The sequence below is a fragment of the Elgaria multicarinata genome, chromosome 3, assembly GCF_023053635.1.
Source record: "Elgaria multicarinata webbii isolate HBS135686 ecotype San Diego chromosome 3, rElgMul1.1.pri, whole genome shotgun sequence".
NCBI lineage: Eukaryota > Metazoa > Chordata > Lepidosauria > Squamata > Anguidae > Elgaria > Elgaria multicarinata.
In genome coordinates this window covers 130,173,973-130,183,439 of record NC_086173.1, presented here as the reverse complement: position 1 = coordinate 130,183,439, position 9,467 = coordinate 130,173,973, and positions in this window count along the sequence as shown.

The window sequence follows — 9,467 nt, the reverse complement described above, 5'->3', positions numbered from 1 at the left end:
AACAGGCACTGCATCTCCAGTACTGGGCCAGATCTACACCAAGCCGGATATGACGCTTTGAAAATGGTTTGAAAACAGTATAGGGAGTGTGTCCTGGGCCCCAACAGCTTTCACTACTGTTATAAACCATTTTAAAGCAGTAGTGTAGATCCTGCCCTGGACTCCTTATGTTAAATAACCTATGAAGCAAGATAAAGGGAAAGGGATGCTCTGGTGTTTATTATTATAATTGTTATTGTTATTGTTATTATTATATATTATGTATTACTGTTTTATTTAAATTGTTATACACTGCCTTGTTGACATTTGTGGCATGTAGTGTTATTCATATATAATAAATATATTAAATATGGCTTATTTGTCACCATAGCCTTGTGGTGCCCCCCTCTGGAGGTCAGGCAGGCGCCCACTTTGTATTCCTTTTGACACCTCCTGAAAACATCATTATTCTAGGAAGCCTTTACTGTACATTTTGCTTCTTTTAAAATAAGTGTTTTATTCTGTTTTTATTTTATTTTATCTTGTACACCGCTCTGAAATTTTCAATGGGGAGCAGTATATAAATATTGTAAATAAAGAAATAAATAGCCTTGCCTTTTGGTACAATGATAATGTACAAACAAGTGCAGAATGCAGTCTTTCATCTGTGTAATCTCTGTTAGAAGTCATTCAGGGCCTACTTATTCATGTCTACTCTGAAGTAGCTTCCACTGACTTTAATGGCACTTACTCCCAGGTAAGTGTGTATAGGATTGCATCATTATTCCCGTACTCTTAGTTTTCTCTTCTATATTTGCTCCACTTTAAATGGTGACAACATATGGCAACATGTCTGTTTCTTCAAAAGTGATTGGCTGTTGTATGGGTTGAAATCAAAACTTTTAAACTGATTGCTTCCTTTGGCAAAGAGTAACTAAAGGGTCAAAGTAAATCATTCCATGCATGTGCATTGCAAGTGAGATATTTTCACTTCCTGTGGAAATCAAAAGGTTACAGCAACAGACATTTGAGTATGCCCAAACATGGAAGAGTCTAGCTGCTTACCCATGCCAACCATGCAGACTGCAGGCACAGAAAATAAAAAATATATAATTCATAATCAATCTTGGCTTGAATTACAAAAATATTAAAATTTGTTGGATTGGAGCTAGGGCTATTATGCATTTGAGAATTATGAATTTACTAGATTCAAGCCAACTAATTCATAGTTCCAGCAGCATCTCTAGATACAATACCTTACTTTTCAAATGTGATCTGAGCATGTACACTGTGCTGGCTCTTTTCTCCTTTACACAAGCAGTGTTTTGCTTTTACACAGTGGGTACGGAGGCAGATCATTAAATGTTTCTCGTTAGCTGTCAGTAATTGGTAGCAAATCGATGTCGCCTGCATTGTAACACCTGCCACATGATTTTAAAGAGCCTCTTAGCTGAAGTGATTTTCTGTACACCCAACGTCCCTCTAAAGCTGATGGCTGCCATTAAAGGTGATCTGTTGACTTATTCCCTCTTTACTTTACTAAGAACATAGGCCAGTTTGGTCATTCTTGAAGCAACAGGTTTTATATACATATTAAAATAAAGAAATATCTGGGGATGGTTAATAGAACTCAATGTTCATTTCAATATGTTAATTAACAAGAATATTACCTAGCATTTATTAGCTAAATAATGTCCATTATGGGAGAACTCATATACAGCATGAACTCGGAAATATATCTCTGTGCACTCTACATAGCATCAAATCACAGAATCATAGAATAGTTGAGCTGGAAATGGCCTATAAGGCTGTTGAGTCCAACCCTCTGCTCAATACAGGAATCCACATTTAAGCATATCTGACAGATGGCTGTCCAGCTGCCTCTTGAAGGCCTCTAGTGTGAGAGAAACTATGACCTCCCTAGGCAATTAGTTCCATTGTCATACTGTTCTAACAGTCAGGAAGTTTTTTCTGATGTCCAGCTGGAATCTGCTTCCTGTAACTTGGGTCCATTATTCCATGTCCTGCACTCTGGGATGATCGAGATGAAATCCTGGTCCTCTTTCAAGCTCTTGAAGAGTGCTATCGTGTCTCCCCTCAATCGTCTCTTCTCTAAACATACCCAGTTCTTTCAGACTCAATTCATAGGGCTTTGTTTCCAGACCCCTGATCATCCTCATTGCTCTCCTCTGTAGCCCTTCCAGCTGGTGCCCCAAACTGGATGCAATACTCAAGATGAGGCTTAACCAGTGCTGAATAGAGGGGACCCAGTACCTTGCATGATTTGGAAGCTATACTTCTATTAATGCATCCCAAAATAGCATTGGATGGATCTAGAAAGGGACCCCCATTCCACATTCTGTCTTCATCCTTTTCTATGTTACAAAGGGAGAACCTCATTTCCAGTTGGTTCATGGTGTCAGGCCTGACTTTCTGACACACTGTGGCCTCCTGGCACACAACACAAAACACGACAAAACTCTTTTTTGTTTTTTGTTTTGTTTTGCAGCAGATCAGGTTACACAGACCAGCTTTCAAGAGCTCACAGCAAAGCTTACAGTGTTATAGGCCCCGCCCCAATAAATCATATAGGCCTTAGCTAGACCTAAGGTTTATCCTGGGATTGTCCTGGGGTCATCCCTGTTCATGTAAATGCCACACAGGATATCCTGAGAGCAGGCAGGGACAACCCCGGGATAAACCTTAGGTCTAGCTAAGGCCATAGACTAGGCAGAAGCTATCGGCACATTGCTTTGTTTAAGAGAAAGTTCTAAGGCTAGAATCCACACAGAGTCTTAATGAAACAGAATTCCAGAAAGACAAGAATCCAAGATTCATGGAAAGTCCAGGCAAGAAAGTATTCTGGGTAATTAAGATGTTATTCCCAGAAAAGGCACTTCAGTCTCTTCACTGGCTTAAATCCAGGGGGTGGAGTGCTAAATTTCCCCTTCTGAAGGGGGAATCTATCCTGACAGGGGAATCTGGCCCGTAAGTAAGCACTATGTCAAATAGGGTGTTTCTCTTTTCTTTAGAACCTTAAGCCCCTTCCCTGAAATCTTCCTCCTGCTCAAGTTCTCAAATCTGACTGAGGCTGTAAATCAGAGGCCTCACGGAAGGCTGAATCTTGCAGCTGTGGCTGACAGGGCGTATCCTTCTCCTTTGGCCTGCATTCATATGGGAATCTAGGCAGGCCCCAAGGTTCCCACAACTGGACTGGGTTCTAAATCACCATGCTCATACTCTGAATCAGGCTCTGGCTGCAAAGCCATTAGGCCCACAGTGGCACCCGGGCTTAGACTGACACATGGTAGGTTTTTGTCCCTGTTTTTTCTTTGCTAAGCTACATGCTCATGCAGATCTGTCACATAATTCACTGTACCCATTTAAATATTGTCTCAACAGCACTGTCCTTAAAAGAGTTTGGTCTAGCAGAGAGGCTGACAAACAAACCCCACCAATACGTCCCAAAGGATTGTTTAATGCTTTAATCCAGAGCCAAACTACATGTGACGCAAATGCGTATTTTAATCTAACATGCAGGGATTTCAAAATGCAAAGTGCATTCAAATGGTGAGGCTGATAATTAACAGGATCAGAGCATGGAGTGGGAATTAACTCTTGCCTTCCCTGCTGACGTCTCGAGGAAAATCCCGCTTCTGAAGCTTATATTTGCTTTGGAGATTGCAACAGGAGAGGAAACGGTTAAATTATCCATCTGTGCCTTCCCTGATCCCACTAATTATTATTTTCCTCACCCTTAGAAAATGCAATGGGTATTTTTTAAACACACACACACAGAGTTAGGGTCTGGCTTCAGAAACTAATAAAGTTGACTGTGTGCTTGGGCTCCAAGATCGACAAAGGACTCAGCTAGGACCAGGCAGCATTCTCACTTTGCTTGGAGTGCCAAGAAGGTTAGAAGCAGTATGATCGAAGTCTTTGCTTGCAAGTCCCACCATTTCCAGGTAGTATCAAACAACCCTTGACACTGGTCCCTCAGGTTGATGCAGAAATGCAGAAAGGGGTCACAATGAAAGGAAAATGACTGAAATTCATTCAAATCAAACCAGAATGATTGATGAGCACACACAACCCAAAATGCCAATTTATAAGAACTATAAGGAACATGAAAACATATTTCAATCCCATAGGGGAAGGGACAGCCAGAGAGAGAGAGAGAGAGAGAGAGAGAGAGAGAGAGTCTTATAGTTGTTTGGGCTTCCAGATCAGAGACCTTGATGTCTAGGCAGACCAAGCAGCTATCTGATGGTTTTGTTGAATAGCCCAAATTGTGATTGTGATTGGGAAGTCTCAGGATTAGGGATCGGCTACAGAAAGTAATGACATTGCCAGTGTTCTTGGGCCCTAAGATTGGCAAAGGACCCAACCAACCAGTGCCAACATTCTCACTTTGCTTGGATTGCCAGGGTTAGAAGCATTATGATAGATTTCTTTTTTTGCAAGTCCCACCACTGGGACCCATTGAGGGCACCCAAAATCATGGAGCCACTGCTCCATGAGCTAAGAAGATCTGTCTAGCTACAACTCCCTAGTACTATGAGTTTAGGATGGGTATGTGTCCTTTACACTTCACATATTTGCTACAGGGAAGACCAGTGATGTAAAATGTAAAATAGTGGGGATAAAAGAAAAATGTCCATTAAAAATCAAACAAACAACTGAAGAGTCTTCTCTCATTTTAGGCTGGCTCCCTTTGTAAGCCATGTTTCTCCCTGTTTATATTGAATATATTAAGATTTGCCTTCATAAGGAAAGTAGCTTTTTTTCTAATGTCTTTGGCTAGGAACAACTTTGTCTGAACTATTTAGTGACATTGAAGTGGCTTTACTGAGGCTGCATAAACCCTATCTATTCTATTGTCCCTTCTGAATCGAATCTAATATATTAAAAAGCTAATTTTCTAACATATTTTTAATCCCCTCAATATGGTTCCATTTGCATATATGGTCTCAACTCAAAGATAGGAGGGATTTAGCAGAATATTCTGCAGGGTTTTTTTTTAATTGCACATATTGTACAAGGGAAGGATGGAGTGACATTCCTTCTGTTACAGATTCCAAAAGAAAAGGGAATGCTGGCACTTTCCCCAATAGAAAATCCTATAATTGGGTACCCCAATTATCTGCAACCTGTCCACATTAGTAGCTGTCATGGATTTGCTGAAAATATATTGTCAAGAAATAAAGCTATTGAGTGAAAGAAATTAATCAGTAGAGTCAGACCCATGATACATTTCATGCACTTAGGCTGTGTTTTGGGTTTTGGGGAAGGGGAGATTTAAAATAAAGCACACTGCTTTAATCACCTTTCCCTATGGTTGTTATTCAAACTTCTTTTTTTGAAGGAAGTAATGACTTGTCTGAATGCCAAAATGCATTTTTGGTTTTACTTATCAGTGTGAAATGTTGTCACAGTAATATTAACAGCAATCTCCAATCTAATATATGGAAAAGTGTAAAATAAAATCTTTGTTCCATTGATTGAATAACCCAGATTCATGTCTGTGTCAATTAAATTTGGAATCTGAATATCATAAAATGACCAACTTTAGCTTTGTTACTCTATTCCTGATAACACTGTGGTAACCCAGAAAGCATATATGCTTGGATCCTAACTTCTGTTTTATGAATGGATCTGACCTCTGTTCCCAAAACTGCCCCCTTTCCCTCTGCAGCCTCCTGTATCCCTGGAGATCTGCACCTGAGCATCGGGGGGACCCAGAATGGCTTGGGCTCAAGGGTGGGAGTGGGCAGAAGGTAGATCAAGGTCTACTAGTACATCTCTGGGTGACTTGCAGTAGACGACAAAGTCCCTCCAATTCTCAATGATTTAACAGTAGCAATTTTTAGGGCTAAATTAGGACCCCTGATCTCAGATGCAGATTGGAACTGGTGTATGCTGCTCATTCTAGTGTCTGACTTATGAAGTTCAGTAGATAACTGACTTTGCCTCTTAAACCACCATTTCGCATCTGGCTCCAGTCAGTGGGTCTTGGAGTTCTAAGAAAAAGCAAAGTGGTTCCCACAGATCTGAAGTCTGCTGCCGCCCCAGTGCAAGACTCTGGAAAGGGAATCAGTGAAAACTGGGGATCAACTTGTGCAAGTGGAGGTGCCTTCCACATCTGTGGATTGAAGCCACTGTAATGTAATGCTTGTCCTTTGTAGGTTATTGCAAGAAAAGGCAGATCAGTTTAATTAACAAAAATCCTAAAGCCAGCCTTAATAGTGAGGTCTGGAGCAGAGTTGCATTTCTGTACACATGAAGGCCCTCTTCTAAATGATTATTATTGGGTTGGTGGTCCATCCATAAAGCAGAGTCTGGAGATCTAATTGCAGCAGCTACTATCCTTGGATTATGGTGTACATCCCAGCCAACAGGAATATGACGCCCATAAGGGAAGGGTCTAGAGCAGGGCAGAACGCTGTGAAGGATAGCTTATCCCCCTCTTGTGGCTGGGATGCTGTGGGCCAAGGTGAGACAGGTCATGGTGGCTGAGCCTAAGCCATCTACTTCCACCTTTTGAAAGAGAGCATTGTCTGTGTGATAGACCTGATTGATGGCAGCATGACAAGCTTGGTCATTTCACAATTGCTCTTTAGCAGTCAGAATGCAACAAGAAATTCATCCATATGTATATGAACAGCCTGGGAGGTGCAGTGGCATCAGGGCTAGCTATGTATGACGCCGTGCAGTACATCCCAGGCCCCATGGTGCATTGAGCATGTTGAAGAAGAAGCCCACGGAGCTTACAAATGTGGATAACAGGAAGTTGTGAGCAAATGGATGGCCGGGGGTAAACTGGAAAGGCTAGAAAGAAAAAGGATTTCTGGGACAGGAAAGGTCCTCCACCTGATGTCTGCCTTCCAGCCCACTGTCACTCACAACAAAGCCCACGTTCATACAACTCATTCAGATCAACTATTGAGATCAATAGTGAGGAAACTATTCAAGGTTAGTTGTACAGCCTATTCTAGAAGGAGTTGCACTGCCTGTTAAGCAGCAGTATGCCTGTCTAATCAGGTGAAAACTGTGACCAGGAATGCTTTTGTTAATGCTGATGTGCAGCTCCAGCCTCTCCTGCAGAAGTCATATCTGACAACTGTTACATGTGGTTTGGATTAACATGGTCTATGTGATGTGCCATTGAAGTGTGTTCAGAAACATCTGCTGTTACAGAATGCGACAGCTGGAATTCTGACTAGGATTTATTTTTATTTATTTATTTATTTCATTTCATTTCATTTCTATACCGCCCAATAGCTGAAGCTCTCTGGGCGGTTCACAAAAATTAAAACCATGATCCATCGTTGAATCATGTTATTCCAACATTGTACCTTCTTCATTGTTTTGTGGGTTGTTTCCAAGCTCAGTTCAAAGTGCTGCTCCTGATGGTTAAAGGCCTAAATGTTTGGGTCCAGAATATCTAGAGGGCTGTTTCCTCAAATATTAATCTACCTGCTCCTTCAGGTCCTTGGTGGAGGCCTTACTCTGTGCTCCACCATCATCTGAGGTATGCCCAGTCTTCTCAGTAGGGGCATCCAGGCAAGGGTGGCCTACTTTACAGGCGTCAGTCCTCTGTTTGAAAGTGCTGTCTATTTGAAGGGTTGTCCAGTCCAAGGCAGGATCTACACTACTGCTTTATAACGGTTTATAACACTGTTGACAGCTGTTGGGGCCCAGGACACACTCCATATACAGTTTTCAAACTGCTTTCAAAGTGTTATATCCTGCTTGGTGTAGATCTGGCCTGATGGTTTAAAGGTAAGGAGCCATTAGGTGGGAAAACAGGGGCCTAGAAACAATTGTCAACAGTTAGCACATGGGCAACCGGCTGAGCAAGCACACTGTAATTATTTCTAAATTTGCATTTATACATATAGATTAGCATATGTAAATGTATGCAAATCAGCACCCTCTTTTGTCTTCTTTTTTGTAACTGGCCATCCTAATCCCCAGCTGTGGAGCTTTCTACCCTGGATACTTTGCTTAGTTGCCTTCTTTAATGGATTTCATAGGCCAGGTTAAAAAAATCCAAAATGGCAGTATGCTTTTATCCTGAGCAGTAGTTCAAATGTTCTTTTCTCATCCACATGTTTTGATTGCTTATACTATGTTTAGTCTGTTGTCTTAAAAACAACAACCTGTTTCTTATTTTTATCAACATGTCGTTTTTATGGTTGCAAGCAGCCTTGGGGGGCTCAATAAGTAGACAGAAAAATGGAGCAGAAATACTTTAATAAATAAAGAAATGAAAAGGCCTGAGGCAGTGAGAGAGGAGGAGGCTTCCCATTTTTCTTCTGTTCTCAGCTGAACTCCTGGCTTCTTATCTCCAGACTCATCCCTCTATGTGGTGTCTGTATGTGTGTGAAATCCGGATTCCTTCCTTCCTTTTACTTATTATTGTATTTCAATAGCTACCCAATAACAGAAGTTCTCAGGGATGTTCATTAAAACAATAAAAAAAAAACTACCTACTAGAGTTAGAAACTATTTAAAAGACATGGGTGAATAAAAAGTTCTTCACCTGGCACTGAAAATATTAACTTGCCACACTTGCATACATTCTTCACATCTATGTGAAGATCAAAGTGTCTTAAACTATTCTGTTCATGTTTTATTCATGTTTTTAACCTCTTTTTCATTACCTGCCTAACAAACTGCCAGAAGTAGCTGTTGGCAAACAGAAATTTCCTCATTTAGTGGACATCTGCTCCAATTTTTTAAAATGGGCAATTACCTGGTTATAAATTTGTGGGGGTCTGTTCAAGAGCTCCAAGTGCTGAAGGTTCTCAGAAACCTTCATGCCTTCAAAAACTGAATGGAGCTCAATAACATATAACTGCTTGTTGGACGCCATAGCCATTATGGGCTGGAGGTGGTACAGACTCAGTAGGGCCGTTGCCCCACAATATTTGGGGTACCATGGGCACATTTAGAATTGTGAAAATGTGTCCTGGGTGCCATCACAAAAGGCTTCTGAAGCAAGTGTAGACAACTTAAAATAGTGTGTGCGCGTGTGTGTGTGTGTGAGAGAGAGAGAGAGAGAGGGAGAGAGAGAGAGAGAGAGTTTCTGTATGTGCATGTGTGTATGTGTGTGCATGTCACTATCCCCTCGTATTCTGTGTACTTCCTCTCTTTTTCTATGCACACTTTCCCCCCTCCTCTGTTGCTGTTTTCTCACAGGCTTTTTTTCTTTCCTCACTTTCTCTCTCACACACTGTTTTTTCTGTCTTGCGTGGCTTCTCAAACCTCATGTTGGCTTCTTCAATTCCCATGATAGATTTCTGCAGCTTCCTTTCTCCCGAGCCCCCCAATTCACTTCTCCACCCACTGACAGGCCTCCCTAGCCCTCGGCCCCTTGCTGGCCTTCCTGGCCCAACTCCTCTCCCACCCCCGCAGCTCACCAGGTGATGGTGAATCCTTTTTCTTGTCAGCTTCTGTATGTGGAAAGGAGGAGGGGAGGCATC